The 24,832-nt window shown below is 29.6% G+C and overlaps 1 long non-coding RNA gene across 9 annotated transcripts in view; it reads right to left on the bottom strand.

Moving 5' to 3' along the window:
* Positions 1-24,832, bottom strand: part of LOC142332994 (uncharacterized) — a 92,416-nt gene that overhangs the window by 21,334 nt on the left and 46,250 nt on the right. For 7 of the 9 annotated variants that reach the window (XR_012758480.1, XR_012758476.1, XR_012758475.1 and 4 more), the window contains one exon: positions 12,736-12,788. This is a non-coding gene — a long non-coding RNA (uncharacterized LOC142332994). Of the gene's footprint in view, positions 1-12,735; positions 12,789-22,796; positions 23,129-24,832 lie in introns of those variants that run through there. The other 2 variants (XR_012758479.1, XR_012758473.1) reach the window with 2 other exon arrangements.

Here is a 24,832-nt window from a genome sequence, read left to right as displayed (position 1 = left end):
TCAGACTTAAATCCTTAAAGCTATGCACTGAAATACATATGTAATAAATTAAATACATACTGTTAATGATAATTAGATATGACATAAATGTAGCGGATTAATACTCTTAAGAGGGGGGGGGCTGAGTTTTCTTTACACTATTATTATTACACCTATTTGTTGTTTTTCAATTCCATTTCTACTTGTGCATTATGTAGAAACAGTTGATTACTGAATTACATAATTTAAATTTGAATTACATTACTTACTGAATTCAGAAAAATGTTTCTACACTATTTTAATTTACAAATTTTTACTTTGATGTTTTTTACCACCAGTAATTAATGAAAGATTAACCTACGATTTGTTTAGGAACTTCATAGGGGTAGCGTCTTTCTCTGGGTAGATGATTTTTTTTTTCTTTTTGGTTATATAAATGCATGTTATGATATTACAGTGTATGAATGTGAGTTTGAGAGTTGTTTTGTCTGTACTTGATTGATAATGGGGATATGAGTGGTATCTATGGATGTTGTGTGAAAAAATTATGTTTGTGGATCATAATTATGCCAATCGTTTTTACCAGTTAGATATATGAATTTTTAAATTTTGCTATGATAATAGGTTGGTAGTTCATTGCTACGGAAGAATGTTAATGATGTAAACAATAGCTTCTTAATGAATCAGAATAACCTAATTATAATTTTTTTTGTCAGTGGTAAGCAACTGGAAGATTAAAGACTATATTATCTTTGATATATACGTGAAGTCAGTTGATGAGGGTTCTTTATATAGAATAAGACGAATATACATATTTTTGTGTGTATGATTTTTCTATAGCTACTGGGGTTATTTGTGTTTGCATCCGTTGTGGAGAGTTTTACTTATATGACAATAGATTGAGAGTTTCTCTGGATACAGATGTTATTCTTTTGGGATGTATTTAGTTTTATTTTTTAAATTCTCAGTGTTTATGGTTGGAATAAGCAAAATAAGACTTACTTTTAAAGGCCTTGAAGAGCTTCACCTTCCCTTCTTCCTATGACTGCACATGCGATACCTTATTAATGATCAATATGAACATAAATATTTATGAAAGAATGAATAGTAAAGTGAATCATTTTTATAAAACATATCTAAAAACTATTCTCAGGGCCACAAAAAGATAATGTGTAGATTATGGCAGCTAAAATTCAACATTTTAAAAATATGAGGGAATTACTTGCTAAGAATCAATGTAACATTATAAACCAGTATATTGTTTATGCCTACTATTAAAAATACAATGTGTAAATGTTAACATTCCTGATTTTTAATGAATATTGTTCTTGGACGTGTTATATTTGTTGTCTTTATTAATGACCTATTTTTGCATAAATTTTATGGTAAAGCTACAACTTTTGTAGATGATACTGCTCTAGTACATTCATGTAAAAGTCTTTATGGATTGTAAATTTAGGCTTACAGTTTTACATCAATATGTTAGCTCTTAATCCTTTAAAACATTTAAATTGGGTTTAAAAATCCAATATTTAATTTTTATCGTCTGCTTCCAACTTATTAGCTCAATTAATATACCATAATGGTGATTTTGCTCATATTCAATTAAAATCCAACTGATCAATCATCTCAGGTGAATTTTATTAAATACTTCGGGTTGATGGTAGATGACAAATTATCATTTGCACATACAAAGTGAAAAGATATTAGCTTTTATGTATTAAAAAATTCTATCATACAAGAAATATTTTTACCAGTACCATCCTTCAACAAATCTACTTTGCATACTTTTTTATGGATAGCATTACTGGGGATCAATGTAAGAAAGACGGATGTGGATTATGGCAGCTAAAAAATGAGGGAATTTTACCTGCCAAGAATCAGTGGAGAAATGTAAATCAGAAGACTAGTATGTCTGCTATCAAAAATGTGTGTATATGGTAATACTGTTTCCAACTGTGGAATTGCTAATACTTTCATGAATACTTTGTTTGAGTATCTAATGAAGTTATCAGCAGTACTGCTGTGAATGATGCAAAATTATCATGTTTAATTCTTCCAGTTCCACTTAAATCCTATTAGTTATGAGATTTATATATGTGTAAAATCTCTAAAACCAGGTAAAATGTCCAGGTATTGATAATATATCTTTTCTGTTATGGCTAAGGAAACTTCTGTTCCAGTAATCCCTATATTATCTGCTATATATGATAATAGTCTATGGATAAACTTCCTTCTGCCCTGAAATTGTTGTACTTCATAAATCACACTCTTTAAACGTGTTGGAGGAACTATTGGCATATTTTATATTTTCAAAATTGCTAGTAAAACTATTTAAAAAAAAAAAACTGGTTAGTTTATGCAAAAATATAGAGGGTGGAGTATTGAATTTGCAATTTATGAGTTGAAAACTGCTGTTTATTCTGAGTTAATTCAGCAGATAAGCAAAAGGTTTTTAGCGTATTTCTTAATTAAAATGCTGGGGATCAACCAAAAGTTACATTCATCAGATTATAATTTTCCATATAACTATTGTACAAGTAGAACTAAAAGACTGGTTCTAATGTTTTTTACAAAATAACTGATAATGCAAGAGTGAAAGCTATTTCAAAACTGGGCAGACTTTTACAGGAAATATTTTTGTTCCAAGGTCTTATTGTACATTCTTTCAAAAAACTTTTCTTTTTCTAACATCTAAGCTCTTTAATTACCTATATGGTAGTATAAGAAGTACCTGTAATCTGAATCAATTTAAATTTAATTTACTGTTTTTCCTACTTACAATTCATAAGGTGGAAGCATCATATTCAGTGTAGACCACTGAATACAATGCTAAAAATCTACAGCTGTTTCATTTAGACAATGAAACAGCTGTAGATTTTAAATTTAAAATAAAGTAAATTGTGTATGCACGAGAAATATAACTGAAGAAAGCTGTGCGCGTGTGTGTTTGTGAGGGGAATTAAAGATTTTTATTTTGTTTTACTTATAATTGTGTATCTGGTACTACTACTTACGTCAAGCTTTTACCTGAACATTTATATTTGAATTAGAAAAAAAGAAAATCAAATAATTTACTACACTTTGACCACCCCTTTTAAGCGCAAAATAAATTTGAATCGATAAGATATCAATAATACAAGTAATAAAAGTGCTTGACTTGTTACTGAGCAATATTGTATATTTTTTAATGTAAATCTATTTAAAGGATAAATTTATTCTCAATTTTTTTGAGACTGTTTACTTCAGGAAAATAAAACTAGAATACAGGCAAGAGACAGATTCAAAGCCCTTCTTGCTCCAACAAGTCTCTCCCTCCTGCTCCATTAATTTACAAAAATCAGGAATTGCATTGATAAAACTAAGTTTTTCCAAAATATGATCTGCCTTAAAAACTCAAACATTATGCAGGGGGAAGTTCATATGTTGACTCTAGTGAATCTTAGAACAAGATATCAACTTCCTTTACAAAAAAAGTCCAATAAGGGCGTCAGACAGGATTTCTGAGATCTGTAACAATAACAAACCTGAACATCACTTCCAATTAATATTTTAATCCAGTGATCTTTTCTAATTTGATACGCTTAACACAACAGACCTAAAAATAAATGTGCACAAACTGATTTTAATTAATAAAACTTCTTAAAAATTGATTCAACTTTTTTTTTTTTATTAAATGTGTTTTACCTCCAGACATGTAAAAACTTGGGTCAGTATGGACATTTTGCTGTCCTGGATCAGTTCGGCTGTATGTCCTGGAACACTTCGTATACTACTAATATATTACATAGTTAACTAGTTATTTTAAGATTTACAATCAACTTTGGTAGAAGATGATGGTTGGCGACTGCTGAACAATGTCTGTGATCAAATCGGTACTCATTGAAAGAGGTCAAGTGTTAGCAATAGTAGACATTAGCAATATGAGTTTTTAAATCTATTTTATGTGCTCTCTTGCCGCTTTTTGAAGTCCACAAATCATATTTTATCATGTAATCTTACAAGTATTTCCTAAACCCCATTTGATATATATATATATATAATAAAGGACAGTTCAATAATTTGTGTGTGGACTGCAGTACTGATTTATTGACATATTACATGAAGTGTTCCTAATTATTTTAACACGATCTGCAATCCATTTTGAAAATGTTTATATTATTAATGATGAATATGATGGTACAATGAACAATGATCAACAAGAATGAACAATGAACAAATGAAATGAACAAGATATGATCGCTGAACAATGAACAGTGATCTGTGACCCAATATTTGTTGTGAATTTAAGATTATATTAACTGTAATATAAGGCATTGGCAATCTAAGTTGTATCGACATTGGCAGTATGAGTTGTGTAAATATTTGACTTTTTAGTTAAGTAGTATTGGTTTGCTTGGCATTCCCCCCCCCATCCACCCTTTTGGTTGCCCTAAAGCATACGACCAAATGTTTGTGCTACAAATGACTACTGAGCCTTGAAACAGTTTCGCGACCAATATCCTAAATAGATCCTAGAGCTTACTAAGCTCTGTGTTCATAGAGCAGTGTGAACATACTAAGCACAGTGCCATACACCACCAGCTATGTCCCAACTGCTAACTTGTCATATATTTTCTAAAATGGGTAGGCGCATCCTGTCAACTAACTAAAAATATATATGACATTCATAAATTAAAATTCATTTTGTCTGGACAGTAATTTGCTGCCACACCTAGGTCGCTGAATGCCAGCAAGTATCTGTCCACCATATTGGATCTTTGGAGCCTTAATAGGCTGGCGGTCAGCCATATATATCTTTAGGTTAGCTTCCCACAACAGTGCGGAAGGAGTCTTTTCCCCTTAGGTAAACTACTGATGTTGGTTGAACAAAGGAACCGCATCAAGGAACTCCCACACGGACTGACAATGCGGCTCTTGCCACATTGACTCGCAGCCCAAGAGCCCCCCCGCCCAAGAGCAGGGCAGTCAAACATCAGGTGTTCATTTGACTGGACCTCCCTGCAAACACACAGGTCATCGGCTGCCAGGCGGAACCGAAATAGATATTGGTTTAAATTAACATGGTTTGTGAACACCCGTTGCCCCTAAAAATGAGATTGAGGCATACCATTCCCCCCAGGTCCTATATAAAATTATACAAGGATCTTCCCTTAGTCGTGGTGTGCCATTCCAACTGCCACGCATCCATTGACAGGCTCTGCAGCCTCTTCCACAGGTGGGAGATGGGCAACTCAATGAAATTTATATCCAATGCATTGTGATTGCTGTTCCATTCCACTCTGGTACTCGGCCCGGCTCGAAAACGCATCCCAAATACCTCGGCTTCCCGACCTCTTCGCAATTTCCCCATACATGGCTGCCCAAACTTTCACCTCGATTGGGAAAGCCTTTCCGAATACGGTGTTAGCCTCATTGGAGGTTGTTTTAAAAACACCAGTGCATACAATTAAGGCACTGCGAAGACACTCCTTAAATTTTGCTCTATTCATATCCAACCTATGCACCCAAACGGGCGCTGCGCAAGTAGTCATGCTTTCAAAGATACCTCAGTACACCATGTACATTTCATGGCCCGACGCAATCTATAATCTTTCCGAGCAATCCTCCTATAAGTATCCTCTTTCCATCACAAGGAAAACTACAAATTCTTTTGGAAATTTTTTAAACATCTTAGTGAATTTCACCTACACAATTAATAATAAGTGTTCTAACCTTAACTTTTTTCTTAATTTTTTTTACAACATTTACTAATTATTCAAATTCTTTATATACCATGTTATTTTAAGCTTTGTTGGTACATCACTTCTGTCTGGAAAATATACAAATAAAACATACAATTACAAAAAAAAAAAAAAGAACTAAGTTAAAGCCTGACAGAAAATTATGGCGTTAATTATATTTTAATGTCAACAATTTTCAATAGAATTTATTACAGAAACATGTATTTTGTGAACAATAATAATTTGCCTGTTGGTGTAACCTCCATCCGCTATTTATAGGCACCAAATATGATTCAAAACGTTAATTGTTGTTTACACTGCCCCTGACCCAAAGGATTACAAAAAAAAATAAATAAAAATATTTTGAGTTTTTTCAATAAGACAAGAAAAGTATAAGTTTTTCCATCAATATTAATAATTCTTAATTGAATTATGTTTATTTATTATAATTGGAAAACTAATTGCAATATACTTAATCAGAATGTTTTTTCTTTAAAAAAAAGAAGGTATTCTAAAATTACTAACAGAAAATGATTGGTACATCTGATTGTAAAAATTGAAGCTGGTTTGAAAAGATTCCACCATAGATAGTTTGAAATAATGATTACATAAAAATCATAAAACAATTTGTATTTGTAAAAAAAGAAAATTACATAATAAAAGTACCAAAAAATTACAATTCTGGAATTAATAGTTTATTTTTGTAAACTTTCTAAGGGTGATAAAATTTCACAATTGTTGATAATAAAACAATAAACATTAAAATAAATATACTCAAAGTTAAATTTTTAGGTGGAATTTCCAAACCGAGCATGAAAATTCAAGAATTAGAAAAATGGACAATCAAAATCAAGTTATAAATTTCATATAATGCATTCCAATAATAAAACTAGAATCCAAACCATGAAAATTTCAGAATAATAATCAATCAAGAGTCCAAAAGTTTAAAACATTTAGGAGAAATGATTATCCTTAATATTTAAAAAAAAAAAAAAAAAAAAAGAAATAAAAGCCAGAAAAAACAACAGTGGGTTTTATTTTAAGTAAAAAATCCTTATTTGAAAACAAATAATTAAGGCACTATAAAAGCACAGTTTTACAAAAAAAAGTTTTATTAGTATGCAAGGTCTACAGAATTTCTTAGGAAGAATCTAGTAATTGTTGAAAAAATTTACTTTAAGAAAACTCTACGACCAAAACTTGATGATAATATTATAATAAATTCAGCAAATCAGAAGAAATTTACCAAAAGTTATACAATCAGAAAAAGAGCTCAAATTATAAGGTCATTTAAATTGAATGGAACTAAATTAACAAAACAAATAATTAATACTTTTTTGAAAAAAAAAAACCCCGAATAAAATTAATAAATAAAATTTACTTATTAACGGCATACACCAATTCACAAAAATCAAATATATATCTCAGAGCACCCCAGAGGTACACAACACTATGTCCAATTTTTTGAAATTTGGCTTTAAACGTCACGTGTATTAATTTTTGGGCTCTTTTTAGTGGTGCACAGCACTATGTACTATTACAAACAGCAACCAAGATAAACTCTGTTAAAATGACACCGAGTGACTTTTCACCGAGAGGTAAACAACACTAACTGGAGATGTTATGTACTTCCTTCAAGAAAGCCGCTAACGTAAACTATGTGCACATAATGTTTTGTACTCAACACTATATAACAAATTTTAAGGCAGTAGGTCCACATACTGTTTTGTACTTCTGACCGATAATGTTAAATGACTAATTTCATTACACGATTGTATTTAAAAATTACACAATACGCCCTAACATCACGTAGTCTACATGTTAGATTATAATCCACCTGCAATTGCAAATATAGAGACATCATCTGACACAGAAGCCACAACAGGAAAAGGAAAAAAGAGGGTGCATAATAAAACAAAATTTTTACAGCCAGTAAATACATAAAAGTCATAAGAGCGTGTAAAGTAATGTTTCTTAATACCTTGTGCATATCAAGTACTATTGTAAATGTTCTTAAAAATGAAGAACCAGACAGCGTTATAAAACCCGATAAAAGAGGAAAACACACTCCAATCACAAAAACGCCTGACACTGTAGTAGAGAATGTTGCGGAGCACATGGCCTCTTTCTCAGCATATGAATCACACTACAGATGTGAAAACACTCAAAAGAAAATATCTGAACCCCAATCTAAATTTAGAAGAAATGTATGCTTTATATTTGGAGTACTGTTCAAATAACAATATAGAAGAAAAGCTACGATAACAATATAGAAAATAGCTACGAAATGGCTATACAAAAACATATTTAACTCAAAATTTCATTTATCTTTCTGAGGTATGACTTGAAATCAAGTGAAACAGCTGTGGCGAAAGTTAATAAAAATCAAAATATTAACAGCAGATTTGCAGAAATGTCTGGGAACTCCTCTAATTACCAATTTGATTAGTTTTTACAAAAGAAAGCTGTGAACTTTTAACTATGCAATACACGACAGTTCAGATGAATCTAAGGCAGGCTGAGGAGGCAATGAGTTTGCACTGGGATTGTTAAAATGGGCTAATGCAAATATACCAAATTCTACCATCTATGAAATTACTTTGTGGTCCGATAACTGTTGGGGTCAAAATAAGAATATTTAGATTATTATATATGTTTCTTTTATATCTTGCAAAAACAACCACAAATTTTTGTTAAAGGGACACACCCACACGGAAGCTAATAGTATTCATGGTTTAATTGAAAACAAAAATGTAAAAAAAAATGAACATGTTTACAATTGTGACTCCTTGGGATTGGCAGCAGTTCATTCATCAGTGCTCTAAGAAACTATGGACTTCAAAAATGTTAAGGCCCTCTACAATGCTCCATCTTCATCCCCTTTTATTAACAGAAAAACCATTGCAAATACATAAGACCTACAAAATATTCCTGTGTGCACATACAGGCACAACGGGAAAATATTGGAATTCTATATTTCAAAACAACACTGGATGGCAGTAATGAATTTTTTTAAATGAATTTATTAAGAAATTATACACCATTTCTTGTGGATCAATTATGAGTACTTTGAGAAACCACAAAACCAATTTCCATTAAGAAGTATAATTATTTATTATCATTATTGAAATTTTTACCCACAGAATGTCATGGGTTTTATATCAATTTAAGAAATGAAGGTAACCTTGGAGAAAATGACGTGACTCTGACTAGATATTATTACAGCACAGGAAAGTAGTATTATTTTGTGTAATGTAAAAATTATAGAGTAAGTTTAGCCTAAGTCAGCATTTTTTATTATTCAAACGTTTATACTGTTCTCCTTTTTTATGATATAATGTTATGGTTCACATTAAAAGTGTTGTATTCCAAGATTCACTTTATATTTTTGCTTTGTATATTGTATTTAAAAATTACACAATACGCCCTAACATCACGTAATCTACATGTTAGATTATAATCCACCTGCAATTGCAAATATAGAGGCATCATCTACCACAGAAGCCACAACAGGAAAAGGAAAAAGGACAGTGCATAATAAAACAAAGTTTTTACAGCCAGTAAATACATAAAAGTCATAAGAGCGTGTAAAGTTATTGTTTCTTAATACCTTGTGCGTATCAAATACTATTGTAAATGTTCTTAAAAATGAAGAACCAGACAGTGTTATAAAACCCGATTAAAACAATAAAGTATTTATTGTTTTAAGAAAGTACCCATCATAACTGGTTTACCATCTGTTGTTATAGGTTATTCAGTGATAATTTATTATTTTTTAAAACGCAAGATATTTCAACATTTTTAGTGGAAAATAATATCTGTAATTAATTGATATTGTCATATTACTACAAAATAACATACTGTGATTCAGTAAATTGTTGTTAATATAATAAATTAAAACAAAATATCATACATCAAAATGTTTAAAAATATTTCAATTTTAATGATATAAAATAGTTTAATGTATAATTTTAACATTTATTACTTGTTTATTAATGTAACAAATAAACTATACTTTTTCCTTGGTGACTTGGTGTCTTAAGCAATATAATCTGTGTCTTAATTTACATTAGTACAAAACATTGTCCAATTTTTTTATGTCCAATAAAAAATAAATATTTTGCATTACAACACCAGTTACAATACATCTAAAAGTTTGATTTATCATTTGGTCAACATACTGATTTGAAGTTAAAAAGCTAAATATTATGTACAAAAAAAAATATCTTACACTGAACTGATAAAACGTAAAAATGGCCACATAGTGTTGTGTACCTCCAGGGTGGATATATATATATATATATATATAATATGACTTACTGGTTCAATGAAAAAAAAAGTATATAAATATATCATTTTACCTCATTTCTATTTACTGCAGGAAGGAGATGATTTAAGGAGCTGCACAACACTTTTGGAAGAAAATTCCATCAATTTGAAAATAATTTAATAGCTTAAGTATTATTTCTTTTTTTGTTAGGCTGTTAAAATTAATAAATTACTGTACTATGCATTTCGTATTAGTATTATTACAAATATGAGTTTATGAATAAAATTTTTGAAGCTTTAATTTAAACAATTTGTCTCGGGAAGTAAATGTTTACACATTTCTTTATGTAACACTTAAAGTAAACCAATAAAATAGGCAGCTGGAATGGGGAAATAATTAGTGCTACTTAATATTCAGCAGCAACAAATATATAACTGATAATATTGAATAAAATCCTTAACATGGAGATTAGAACTGAAAGCACAACTAATAAAAAGTAACTTTGTTCATGAGCATAAAAAAAAATTATTAAAACAGTAACAAGTTTTAGATAAAATGAAACCTACGTAACGTTAGGTCTAAATTACAGATAACCCAAATTAACTAAAAACGTAACGTCTTATGTCATTCACATTTTAAATTTATCTAAATAACAATTTATCAAGTAGAACTATATAAACAATTGATGTGTAACGCCGCCTTCAAAAACTCACTTTAATTATGTACAGTAATTAAAAAAACCATTACTTTTTTCAGTAACTTGTTTAATATAGATTGAATATGTACAGGTAACAATAACATACTTTTAATAAGAGAACCAAGGACACAAAATAGTATTTCATTATTCACAGAGACCAATCAGTAAATCTATCAAATAACTTTTCGATATAAACATTGAAGAACTAGCCCAACAGACTACCCGACGCCATTACATTAACTGACTAACATAGCGTTATAAAGGACGCTATCTTTACAACCTTCACTATTAAACCGCCATTTTGATTTTTAAAGTCTATGCGGGGAAAAAACCAATTGTAAGCCTTATGAATGCAAGGTTAACTAAATGTTTTAAAAACAATATTATTTTGGAATTAATCAAAAACCTAATAAAAAAAGAAAAAAATAATTAAAATACTGTATTTATAATATATTATCTACACACACCAATTTATTATCTTTTTTTAATATATAAACATCTTGATTTTTTTTTCTATCCACAATCGCAGTTTAGAATATCTTGGAATATCTTTTAATCATTTTAAACTGGTAGTTTGTATTATCACTTTGGATCTTATTACTAAATTTATTACAGAAAAAAAAAATTGATATTTATTTTATTTACATCAAATTGTTTAGTAAAAATTAAATATGTAACCGTTTGTTATTCTTTTACTGAAAGTTTTTCATGATGACATCATTTTAATTAATGCAGTCTGTAGTAACAGACTACATTAATTACTACAAACCTGTAAAACAACTTAGTTATTTATCAATGTTATATATATTAGCCTGTCAGAGCTCGCTCTGCTCATCTAGCCAGGGAGGTTACATTACCCCCTAATTAGCCTGGTTTCCGATTCATTTATTATCCTCATAGTTGTGGTTAAATTAAATATTTCAGATATCATTAAAGAATAAAGTTGGGGTTACTTTATTATATTTCTGCTGTCATAGTGACAGAAATATAGTGCAGTAAAAGGATTAATTTTTGTTTCTTTAATGAATAGCTTTAATATATTAACTCCCAAGGGGGGCTATGGCCTCAATCTATGACTTAAATCCTTCCCTGGGATACATTACTGTAACATAAATATGCTGTAAATCCCCCTACAGAATATGTTCTAGCCCCAATCAACTTCTAATAAAGAATCTGTGGTCTTAATTTACCATTCCAACTTTCCTAAATTTTTCTTAAGTTCCCTGTGATAATGTTTAGGTACTCTGTTTCTTTGGTAAAGGCTGGAAACAAAACCAGTCTGAGGTATCTGCCTGCTAAACCTGAACCTCCTCCTAAAATTTAGAATATAGATACATTCTAATTCAACTGCTTTAAGTATAAAATACTAAAACCTCTGACATATAACCTTACATAAATATTTATTATATTTTATCATAACTCTTGCATAAATATTTTATGTTTCTGCCATTCCAATTTAAAAATAACTGAATTTCTCATATTATAGCAATGAAAACAGAATAGCGTACATCAAGTTCATCATTTTTATTAAAAAAAAACATGCTTATTTTTAAATAATCAAAATAATTTTCTCAAATATGATTGTTTGGTTAGGAAATTTTAGAAAAACATGACAAACTTTCAAAGCTCCACATTTCAACCATTTTTTATGATGCAAAGGAACAATTTTTGTAACCTTTATTCCTTAATTGCAATGAAAAGAGTTTTATTTTTTTAATTCATTCTAATCTGATTGGTCCGTAAGCTGCAATTACAATTTCTTTACAATTACCTTAACTACTCATGCACAAAAAATCTTAATAGAACTCTGTACAGAAGAATTGAGAGGAGAGTGGAAGAAGTGTTAGAAGACCAATTTGGTTTTAGGAAAAGTATAGGGGCAAAGGAAGTAATTTTAGCACTGAGATTAACCCATTCAGTCTACAATATACACAGACAGATTAAAAAAAAACAACTCTTTTCTGAAAGATTAAATAAACACAATTTTTTATTTGCTATATACTACCAATTCATATTTTAAATCTAATAAAAAAAATATATATATATATATAAAACAATTATCTTACCTTTTTTTGAGATGAGATTTGTTTCATTTTTCTTAAAAATGTTCGATTTTGTCCTAAAAACAAGTGTTTGTACACTATTTAGTGAATCTATGTAAATTAAAATAACTTGAGTTCCTATCCTAATCCTACACTAGTTTTTAATTAAATTAAAAATTTGTTTTTGAATGAAAAATTTTGATACATTGTGGGGCATGAAGAGGAATTTTGACATTTCTTGTATTGCCACAAGGTTTCACTTCTTTTCTTTTGTTTTACGCAAAGAAAAAATATTTTTCTTGGATTTAGTTTTTTAGCAATAGCAGAAATTTTTTTCAACAACAAAATGAGCCCACCGCTTTGCCTTTAGGCATACAGGTGTTGAGCCACTAGATAGTCTACCTTGAGTTTTATACAGCGGGTGAGTTTTGATACAATAATGATACACAAATATTCAAATGAAAATCACTTATTGTATAAAGTTTACAAGGTTTACCAGTATTTTTTACCATAATTTATAAGCATTATAAATAGCCATATCAAACACGTAGAAAAATATTTGTTTGTAGCTTTTGACAAGACACCTCATTAGAGGAAAACGTGACAAAACTTGTTTATGTTTACCCACACCTCCCATTACCAAGGTATTACACACTTGTTTGACAACTGGAATCATTTCAACTTGATTTCTAATTATTTTTCTTCTAATAGCTCCAGTAGCAACCACATCAGATTTTGAATGTTTGTTGGTTAAAATTAAAACTTATTTTTTATTTTGCCATTTGCGACATAAAATGCTTTTGGCACTTTGTTAATCACATTACCCTATGGGATGCTGCTGAGAGAAGCAAATTTGGTAGGCATATTTTTTCTCTAAAATCAGATACCAAATGTGCACTCTTAACCTTATTGAATTGGATATAGCACAACCTACCTCTATATTTCATAAGACTTTCATCGATACATATTCTTTCTTTGGAGGTATAAATCTTCCGGAACTTTATATTCAAATATTCTATGACTAGTCAATTTTTTTTTTAGCCCATCGACATCATTAGCAACATCTTGCACAAAACGTAGATATTGTCTAATCTATACAAAGCTTTTTAATGGCATTATTTCCTTACCCAAACGAGTATGGATTATGTACCTGGTTTAGACCAATAATATCGCAATTACGGTTTTAGGGTTTTGAAACTGTTAGGGCAAAATAATTTTTTAGCTCGTTCACTGTAACATCAAACCACAGATATATATTGTAATTTCTTACACGGTTAGGCCTATGTTCCTTCGCATACCTGTTAGTATCTAAAAGAATAATTCGTTTAAGTCATCACTCAAAATTTCGTTTAGAACCGATACTTCACTACAATTTAAAAAAATAATCTTATTCATGACATAACATCAATTCCTGGTTAACCAGTAAACGAAATTACTTTTACATTATTTCTTAAATTTTTTAATTTCCAAGGAACTGCTTTCTTTATTGCTACTTTTACTACTGCTAATACTACAGCTAGAAGTACTAATGCCACTACCAATAAATTCAAATTCACGATCACTTTCATTACCGCCCGAGTCATCTTCACGCACTACGTTATCTTCGCCATTATCGTTACAATCTTCTAAAAGTAATTCCTCAAAGTGAAAATCTGATAAATATTGAGATATTTTTCCGTAAAAAAATACTTAAAATATAAACTATAACACAAACATGATATTAGACAAGACGAACGTAAACAAACAACACGTGAATGTCGTTGACAATTACAACAGGTTGGCCAATATTTATAGCCATGGTTTTGTTTAAAATTTAAAAAACAATTTTACCTGTAATTTAAAATTATAATTAATATATAAATAAATAAAAATAGATTTATATTATAGTTGAAATATGATTAATACGACTCAGAAATTAAAACATTTTCTCACAATTTTAAGGCTTTATTTCGTTCCATGCAAAGAAGAATAGACTTCTACTGCAATTCAACGATGAAAACAAGAACTATTTAGTCTAATATTCCTTATAAAACATAGAGAGTAATAAGCGTTAAAAGAACAGGCATTATGACATTAACCCACCGGGTTGCTCTAATGGTGAAGGCGCCATCGCAAAACAGCTGATTTCGAAGTTGAGAGTTCCAAGTTCAAATCCTAGTAAAGGCAGTTACTTTTATACAGATTTGAATAATAGATAGTGGATACCGGTGTTCTTTGGTGGTTGGGTTTCAATACACTTCATTTACACTCACACATATCAACCCCTGAAGTAACACCTAACTGTGATTTCCGAAGGCTAAACAGGAAAAAGAAAAAAGACAGAATGACATGTCGAGTAGCGCTCATAAAAGTGAAGTATGGTAGTACAATCTTCTAACGAGGTAGGGTCGTCAAAGTAGTGGAATTAATTAATAGAAGAAGCAAGATTAATGAAAAATAAACCAACATAAATGGCATTTATAGACTTTGAAAAGTGTTTTGATAATGTAAACTGGAATAAAATGTTCAGCATTTTAAAAAAATTGGGGTTCAAGTATAGAGATAGAAGAACAATTTAACATTTACAGGAACCAAATTGCAACAATAATAATTGAAGAGCTTAAGAAAGAAGCCGTAATAAAACAGGTAGTCTGACAAGAATGTTTCCTATCCTTGTTACTTTTTAATCTTTACATGAAACTAGCAGTTAATGATTTTAAGAACAATTTAGATTCGGAGTAACAGTACAAGGTGAAAAGAAAAAGATGCTACGATTTGCTGATGATATAGTAATTCTAGCCAACAGTAAAAAATATTTTGAAGAAACAATGAATAGCATGGATGAAGTCCTACACAATAACTACTGCATGAAAATAAGCACGAACAAAATGAAAGTAATGAAATGTAGTAGAAATAATGTAGATGGACCACTGAATATAAAAATAGCAAGAGAAAAGATTATGGAAGTAGAAGAATTTTGTTCTTTGGGAAGTAGAATTATTAAAAATGAAGCAGGAGTTATATAAAATGTCAAACAGCACAGGCGAAACAGGCTTTCAGTTGAAATATAATTTTCTTACATCAAAAATTAGTATAAACATCAGGAAAACATTTTTGAAAATATATGTTTGGGGCAAACATGGAAGTGAAACTTGGACGATCACAATAACTGAGAAGAAAAGATTAGAAGCTTTTGAAACGTGATACTATCAAATGTTAAAAATTAGATGGGTGGATAAAGTGACAAATGAAGAGGTGTTGTGGAAAATTGATGAAGAAAGAAACATTTGAAAAAATGTAGCAAACAGAAGAAACAGACTTGTAGACCACATCTTAAGGCTTCCTGGAATACTTACTTTGATATTGAAGGGAAAACTTGTGCAGGCAGGCAATGTTTGTAATATGTAAAACAAATTGTTAGGGATGTAAGATGTAAGGCGTATAGCGACATGAAATGACTGGCACTAGATAGGGAATCTTGGAGAGCTACATCAAACCAGTCAAATCTGAAGACAAAAAAAATGTATAATATCCATGATAGGAACTTTTTATTGCATTCTGACACTTATTGTTGTAATAATTTTTCAACTGATTTATTTTTTTGTCAAAAGTTTTATTTAATTTCTGTTTCTCAAAGTCAATTAAATTTTTTATGTACTAAAGTGAAAACCCTAATAAGTATTTGTAAATGTCATGTATTATTAACAAAATCCTTGTCCTTATAAGAGTGTTTAATTTCTTGTTTTATTCTAAATTTTTCACATAATGCTTTTGTCTTTTTAATAGGTAAATAATTATTAGAATTTTTTATATAATTTCATATTTAGGTATTATCTTACATTCTAAATGCCTTAATACATTTAATTTTATGTATTAAGTTTAAAAGCTTCAGATGCAAATTCTAGAATTTAAATGTACATTTTATATGTTTGAATATTTTATATGTTGAATATGTTTAGCATTTGCATTAACTTTGTGGAAATTCAAATAATTCATCAACATACTGACCACTGTGCCATATAACACAAACACAATAATAGAATCTAAAAAACTAGTATCAAAAGTCAACTTTCGCAGGATCCTGCATCATCAGTCAGTACAAAATTCCAAAACTACATCAAACAAAAACAAGTAATTTTGTACAACTGATGATGCAGGATCCTGCGAAAGTCGACTTCTGTATTAGATTTTAGGTTCTATAACTGTGTTTGGTGTTATTTTGTTCTTATTTGATATATATATATATATATCCTGTATTAAACTTTACTTATGACCAAACCTTTGATCAAATTGAATTTGGAGAAGTCTTGCAACAGTGTTTGAAATTAAATTTTTTACAAAAAGATTTCTATCTTTTTTGTTGTTATTTCTTTTGGTTATCGATAAAAGTAGCTTTGAAGGTGAGATGTTATATGGTGTACATTGCTTGAGACTTGTTTTCACATTCAAGCGCCTCCAGTTTCCACTTTAAGTTGTTTTTTAGATAAAAATAAATAAGTTACAAGAGCAGACCCTTCAAATGGCTGGCCTCCACTTGGTCAGTCAATATAATATACTCCAGAGAGAAAAGCTGTAAATATTATATACAAGTCTTTTCTTTGGAATATATTGTTCAGAAACTAATCCACAAAAAAATTAATATTCGTGAAATTCATGTTTTGCCAGCTGTTTTCTATTCCAATGCTCCCAAGCCCAAAAATTTATTTTTGTCAGTCGGATGTTTGTGTGTACGTATGTTGGCTTGTGTTTGGTCTCATAACTCTGGAACCATAGCCCTCCCTCTAGATATATGAGATAAATTTGAACAACATGGATTCATCAAGATCTGGCTACCCAATAACAGTTGCAACAGAAGAAAATGAATTGCACATATGTTTAGCAGTGATGCAAAGTCCACGAAAATCAACAAGACAATTAGTCTCTGAGCAGAAGTTATTACAAAGGACCATACAAAGAATATTACACAATCATAAAGTCTACATTCCATGTTTACTTTATGGGCCTTTTTTGAAGTCAGTCAAAAAATAAAAATGCCAATTAGAAAATTTTTTGATCATGTTATGGTAGATAATTTTTTCATGATTATCCGCAACTTACTTTTTATTAAATGTACACAGATTACACTTAAGTTATGAAATGTAAACACAAATCAAATTTTTAGGTTATAATGGACATAGAATCTAAATGAAATATAACTTTGTTATATATATTTTATTTCATATAATATTTTACAAGGATTTCTAATTTACGTAAAATAATTGTTAAAATTTTTTTTTTAGGTTCACCCTCTTTTCAGCTGGTACAGCAGAAGGGATTCTTTTAAATGAAACTTTACTACTGCAGGCAGAGTAAATAATTAAAATTCATTTATCTTTACGTCAAATTTTTTGTAAGTTCTCAGCCTGACACAGAAATAGCAGAACTATGAACAAATGACTATCAATTTGTCAATTATGATCCTTTACATAGCATGCTGTGAAATTATATACATATGCATTTAATTGCTTGTTTGTGGCAATTGAATAAAGCAAACAAGTTTTGATATTTTCAAAAAAAAAATAGATAAAATTGAAGTACAAACTATTGTAATATACTTTCTTTTAAAAGTTTTAACTACAACAGACACGAAAAGATTTAAGATTTTTTTTTTTGTTTTTGATAGTAAAAGGTGCACTGCTGAATTTAAATGTGGTTGTATAACCATTCAAAATGTTGAATGCTCGAGGTGTGTAAAAACTGTTACAACTGACAAAATCATCACAAAATTCTATTAAATGATCATCACTGAAGATACACGAGCTTACTATTATCGCACAGTTCTTGGTAGATCATCCACTACAGTTTACATGACGTTTTAGGTATGCAAAATCTTTCAGCTCAATCAGTGTCATGTTTGTTAATAGTTGGCCAAATATAGATTTGACTGAACATTTCTAAAGGGTGTTTAGAGTTATTTAAATATGATTTCGCTGAGTTTCATCAACATTTTATAACAGTAGATGAAACATGGATTCACCATTTACCAGAGACTAAACTGTAGCCCAATCAGTGAGTGGGAGCAGATGAAAATATACCAAAAAAAGTGTAAACTGTTCCATATGCAGGAAATGTCACAGCTATGGTTTTCCTAGAATTCTTATGATCTGATGCTCACAGACTACTTGGAAAAAGGGAGGATCATCACTGGAAAGTATTATGTTTCACTTCTTGGCCGATTAAAGGGTGCTTTTGTGGCTTAACAATCTGGCTGATAAGAAAGTACTCTTTCACTACAATAATGCATCTGTACACATGTCTTGAGTTTTTGCTGTAAAATTCAATGACCTGCACTTTGAAGTACTTCCACAGCTGCCGTATTTATGTATTTAGCTCCCAGCGATTACTTCCTCTTTCAAAAACTGAAGAAATGAGGTCTCCCAAAGACAACTACAGTGACTACAGAGACAACCACCTATTTAACAGAATTGGGCAAATCACACTATATACTGAAGCTATTATAAATTAGAAAAGTCATTTGTCTAAATGAATCAAATTGCAAGGTACTCTGTTAAAAATTTTTTAAAAACTTGTGTTTTCATTGTCAGGCTGAGAACTTCCCAAATGACCCTCAGACAGTATGAAAACAGCAGCATAAGTTATTGAACACACAAAGACAACCAAAAATGTTTTAGAGTAAGATTTTAAAAGCATTTTATTACAAACTTTGATTTTGTTTGTCATTATAAAAGTTGACAATGATGGGTACTACTACTCAAGACTAAATATCCATATCCTGGCAACAAAAAAAACAAAAAAACATGGCAAAACATAATCGCACAAATAGGTGAACCCATATTACATACAGGCAATAAACCTTTTTTTATGAATAACATTTGTTCTCCTATTGGAAATAATTTTGGAGACAAATATTCTTCACAATGGTGACCAAATCATCCATATACTCTCAGGTTTCCTTCAAATTGTTTTTTATTATTTCTATTGTTTTATCAACCGGTATACTAGGGTACATGTTGGTGATATCACAACCATTTTGGTGTTACAATTAGCTTTAATACAATTAAACTTATCTTCATAACTATTCTTAAAATCATACTTATATTCAAAATTCATTTTTATTCTAAGAATTTTAGCTTCTACTTTAGCTATAAGATATGCAGTTGCTATCTTGAAATTTATTAACAGTCTTATAGGTATATTTATTTTATATAACTTCAGTAATCTGGTACATTTATAGGTGATTATATGAGGAAGATATAAGTAACATGTAAATGAAGTGTAGTCTTTTACCAGACTCAGACCTACTACCAATCCTGAAAATGTGGTTGCCTGAACCCAAACCATCAAAATACACTGGTATCCACTGTCTGGTATCTAACCCTTTCGGCCTCAAGCCTATTTTGTAAGTACTAGTTAACAGCCTCAAGCACGTTTTTCAGAAAAAGTAGATGTTTGGTAGAAATCCCACAGAAATAACAATATACATGATAAAATTATGGAAAAAATTGTAATTACTCGGTAAACTATGTAGATTGTGGTGCTGCAAAAATGGTGTTACACCCTTGAGTAATTATTTAAAAAAAAAAATTCAACTTTTTTCATTTAAAAAAAAAATACTGAATTTGTTCTTTATTTGTAAAAAAATCCTTGCTATTTATATCTAATCTATCACTGTTTCTAAAAACTAAACTTATTTCTGAACAAAATAAAAAAATTTCACTTAAAAATTCATATTATTTACAGTTATTGAAATTTTTGTGTTACCATTTTTTTTTTTGTATCATTTATGCTTTGAAATTTCAAAATAATTCTAAAATGGTGCGCTGAAAACATTTTACCAAACCAAGGGGTTGCCTGTGATGATACTGTACTCCAGTAATTTTAATTAGAGTTACTTCAGTAACTCTAATCTTTATAATTATCCCCATATTCAGTATGCAAGCTATAAAACCTTTCATTTCAGAAATGGTAATATTTTTCCATTTTCGGTATGGTTCAGACAGCCTATTTCTATTAGCATTTAAACATGATTGGCTGATCTATTGGTTTCTTTCACCATCAGTTCAAATAAATTAAGTGTAAATAATAAATAAAAATAAATTATAGGTGTGGAACCTAGATTAGGCATATGTTTTGGGCCGGGGAGTTCCAGAAATTGATTTGGAAGAGGGAAATTATCTTCCGGTTCAATGAAGTTTCTGTATGCCTCATCTTCTTCTGAATCTCCATCACTATCGCGGGATCAATCACTATCGCGATTGTGATCAATCGCGAATTGATCACAATTCACAATTTCAAATTGTGATTCATGCCAACTGATTCACGCCATCAGTTTCATCAACAAAAAAGTTATTAATTTCTGCATCTTAACCGATGCAGAAATTTTTTAGTTGTGTGGTTAATGCCAGTGAAAACATTTTGGAAAGTCTGATCTAAATGACACTATTGAAAGATTCCTTGGGATTTTGGATACTGCCATGTAAACATTTCCGTAAAAGGTTTCTATCTGATAGGCTTTCAAAGACTGATTAGACAACTTAACCTACACCTGGTGGTAAAGAGTGTTTATGACTATACTGTTCACTATGACTACACTGTTGTGGTAGCCATGTAATTTAATTACATTATTTACCGAATTCGGAAAAATTTTACTACAATATTTTAAGTTACTTTGTATTATATTGTTTCGCACCTGTTTATAGAATCTGCACCAGGAATTTTTCCCAACAGGACAGAAAAAATTCTGCAGTCTTTGATAAATGAATATTTTATCTAAAACATCTCTTTTCATTTTTTATAAATTGTCTGGGTTTCATTAAACAGCAAGACCAAAACAATTCTGCAAGCTATTTATTTCCTTATCAGTCAATCTTCCAGCACCAGATAAAAAATTCCATCAAGTTTTTTCCTTTTAATCTTAAGCAACATTCTCAAATGAGACCCCATTTGCTTTTGTATGTGCCTAATGTATTTCAGCTTTTCAGTGGGAACATCATCAACATACAGCTTGCTTTTGAGTATGTAAATGAAGGCTTTGCAATTGGTGTCACCATCACCCAAACACTTTGTATACCTATTATTATTATTACTCACAGATCATCAAATATGGCCACTAACTCCAGTATAGTTCATTCTTTAAGTAGTACTTTCTTAATGTTTTTCCAGTTTTTATTATATTTTAAATTTTCACTCACCTAGCAGTATTTTCCAAGTATTTCCTTATCTATAACCTTACCTGTGTTAACACTGGTAGTATTTATTAAAAATTAATTTTTTATTTGGTAAAATTGTTAACAGAATTAGTAAATCAAAGATTTTAAGTGACATCAAGAACGAGGCCTGGTTCAAAAGAGCAGAATAAAGAGAGTTAAAAATAAATTGGATTTGATTTTAAGCAAATCTGATTACATTGAAAAGCAAACTGTAAAACTGAAACGAGAAAAAAAGGATCATAATTAAATCAATTGATAATATTTATGAAATGATCTTTTCATAAATTCAAAAATGGAAAAACATGACCAATTTTTTTCTAAATAACTGTTGGAAATAAATGAAAATTTAAAATTAAAAAAATTGGACAATAAGATTTTAAATACTAAAAATAATAATATAAACCAGTTTTTGAGAAAGAATTGTAAAGATATAATCTGGATACCTTTTGAGGATATTTATATTCAGGTTATCGATAGAAGACATATTTGAAAACTTATTCTTACCTAAGAAGGTCTTTTCAAGCTCACTTGCTATAAAATATTAACTTAATACTGTAAAGAATATTACTATAAAATATTCAGCAATTCAAATCTACAAATGAATCACCCACCAATCCCTCTCTAGTGTTTCGGTACTTAAAAGAAAATTATTTTAATTTATAAAGTAATCTATATAAATTTTATTTTATTTAATTAAAATATATTTGGCTAAACTAAAAATAATAATATTTTAAAGCCTACAAAGATTGCAAATGATAAAACGGTTTAGTTCATTAAATCCTTTTATTATTGATAACTTATTCCTAACCTTGTAATTAATATTAACATAAAGGCAAATCACATTATTTAATTGTGTACTACTTCTTAATATAAAATATTATTACCAAAAGAACTTACCTAGTTTACATGCCGAAATTCTTTTCTAATATATACTGAATACGCTGATTACAAATAATCATATAAACGAAATTTGATACTGTTTTAAAAACGCCACTACAGATCGCAAAGAAAGGAATATTATTTACTGTAAGATTTGACCACGTTAATTATATTAATGTTGTCAAATTATATTAGATTAATAAGTTATCAGAAAGAAAATATTACTGTCAGTTTTGTTAATTTCACTACATAGCTTTATACAATGGAAGCAGCTAATAATATTATAACGTGGTATAATTTTTCATCGATGTAACACATATTTTGACACTGTTGCCAAGTTGTTTTGACGATTGTGGCGGGAACGAGGGAATACACTTAAACAGTTACGTTATCCATTCTCTCTATAAAAACAGCACTACTACAAAGTTACGACAATTTTAATTTTTTTCCACTATATCGTTGTTTCAGAACGATATCACGTTGTCACGTGATAATAAAACGTTGTCACGTTTTTATTTTATACTGTTAGATATTTTTTTTACTATTATTTCCTTATTAATCTGCATTAATTAGTTTTAATGTTCGAGTTAATAGTTTTTATATTAAAATACTTTTAAACTATTATCAATATAATATATTTAAAAATGTATTTTTTAAATGTATAATTAATAATTTTTTCACAAAAAAAAACAAAAGGATTTGTAACTGACAGTTCGATTTGGTTCGCTTTAATTTAAAAAAAATCTTAACTAGAATTCAACACAGAAGAATTGAGAGGAGAGTGGAAAGAAGTGTTAGGAGAAGACCAATTTGGTTTCAAGAAAAGTATAGGGACAAGGGAAGCAATTTTAGGGCTCAGATTAATAGTAGAAGAAAGATTTTAAAAAAACAAATCAACATACTTGGCATTTATAGACATTCGATAACGTAGACTGGAATAAAATGTTCAGCATTTTAAAAAAATAGGGTTCAAATACAGAGATAGAAGAATAATTGCTAACATTTACAGGAACCAAACAGCAACAGTAATAATTGAAGAACATAAGAAAGAAGACATAATAAGAAAGGGAGTCCGACAAGGATGTTCACTATCCCCGTTAATTTTTAATCATTACATAGAATTAGAGGTTAACGATGTTAAAGAACAATTTAGATTCGGAGTTAACAGAACAAGGTGAAAAGATAAAGATGATACGATAAAGGGAAAAATCGGAAAAGTAAAACAATCAAAAAAGGGAAGAAGGGGAAAACGGGAAAGGGGAAATAGGAAGAGGGAGAGAGATAATGGAAAGAAAAACAGGGAAAAGGAAAATGGAACGTGGTATAATTAAAATTGGGAAGGGAAAAGTTAAAGTGAGAAAGGATAAAAAGGAAATCATTTTGTTAATGCTTTATCTAACTTTCAATTGTGTTCATTTATATATATATATATACTGAAATCTAGCGTAGTGAAGAAATTGCCGGGTCTGATAGTTAAAATTAATAAATTATTTAAAATAGATAAAGAATATTTGTTTTAATAATGCGTGAGATGAAGAAAAAAAACTGTTCTTTGCTGGCGTTCGTTGTTTTGTAAACATTCCTCACTCCACCAACTACGAACGTTCAAGGTTAACACTGAGTCTAGTGCTTTTATAAATTTCTTACGCAATAGCAGGATTGAGTGTTATCTTATAAAACAATTAAATAGTCAAACATTTTTGGATTAAATTGTTTTATTCATTGAGAGCCAAGTATTAATTAAAACGACGAAATATATTTTTAAATATCTAAATAAAATAAAATTAGGATTTACATGTATAATAAAGTGAATTAATAAATATATCTATGGGTGTATGTACGCGCTACAAACTTAATATATATATTTTTTTTAATTCCTGATTTGATATTTAAAAAATATAGTAACACTTAATAACAAAATTGTATGTGCGCGCGCGTGCGGGTCCGTATTTACATGTACTATATCTTGAGCTTGATTTCGTATATAAAATAATTATTATATGTAATTAAATAATAAGTAAAAATCTCGTTATAACCCCTTTGTGTATGGTTGG

This window comes from Lycorma delicatula, chromosome 12, assembly GCF_047948215.1.
Source record: "Lycorma delicatula isolate Av1 chromosome 12, ASM4794821v1, whole genome shotgun sequence".
NCBI classification, from domain to species: Eukaryota; Metazoa; Arthropoda; class Insecta; order Hemiptera; family Fulgoridae; genus Lycorma; species Lycorma delicatula.
This window is presented reverse-complemented; position numbering and strand designations above follow the sequence as displayed.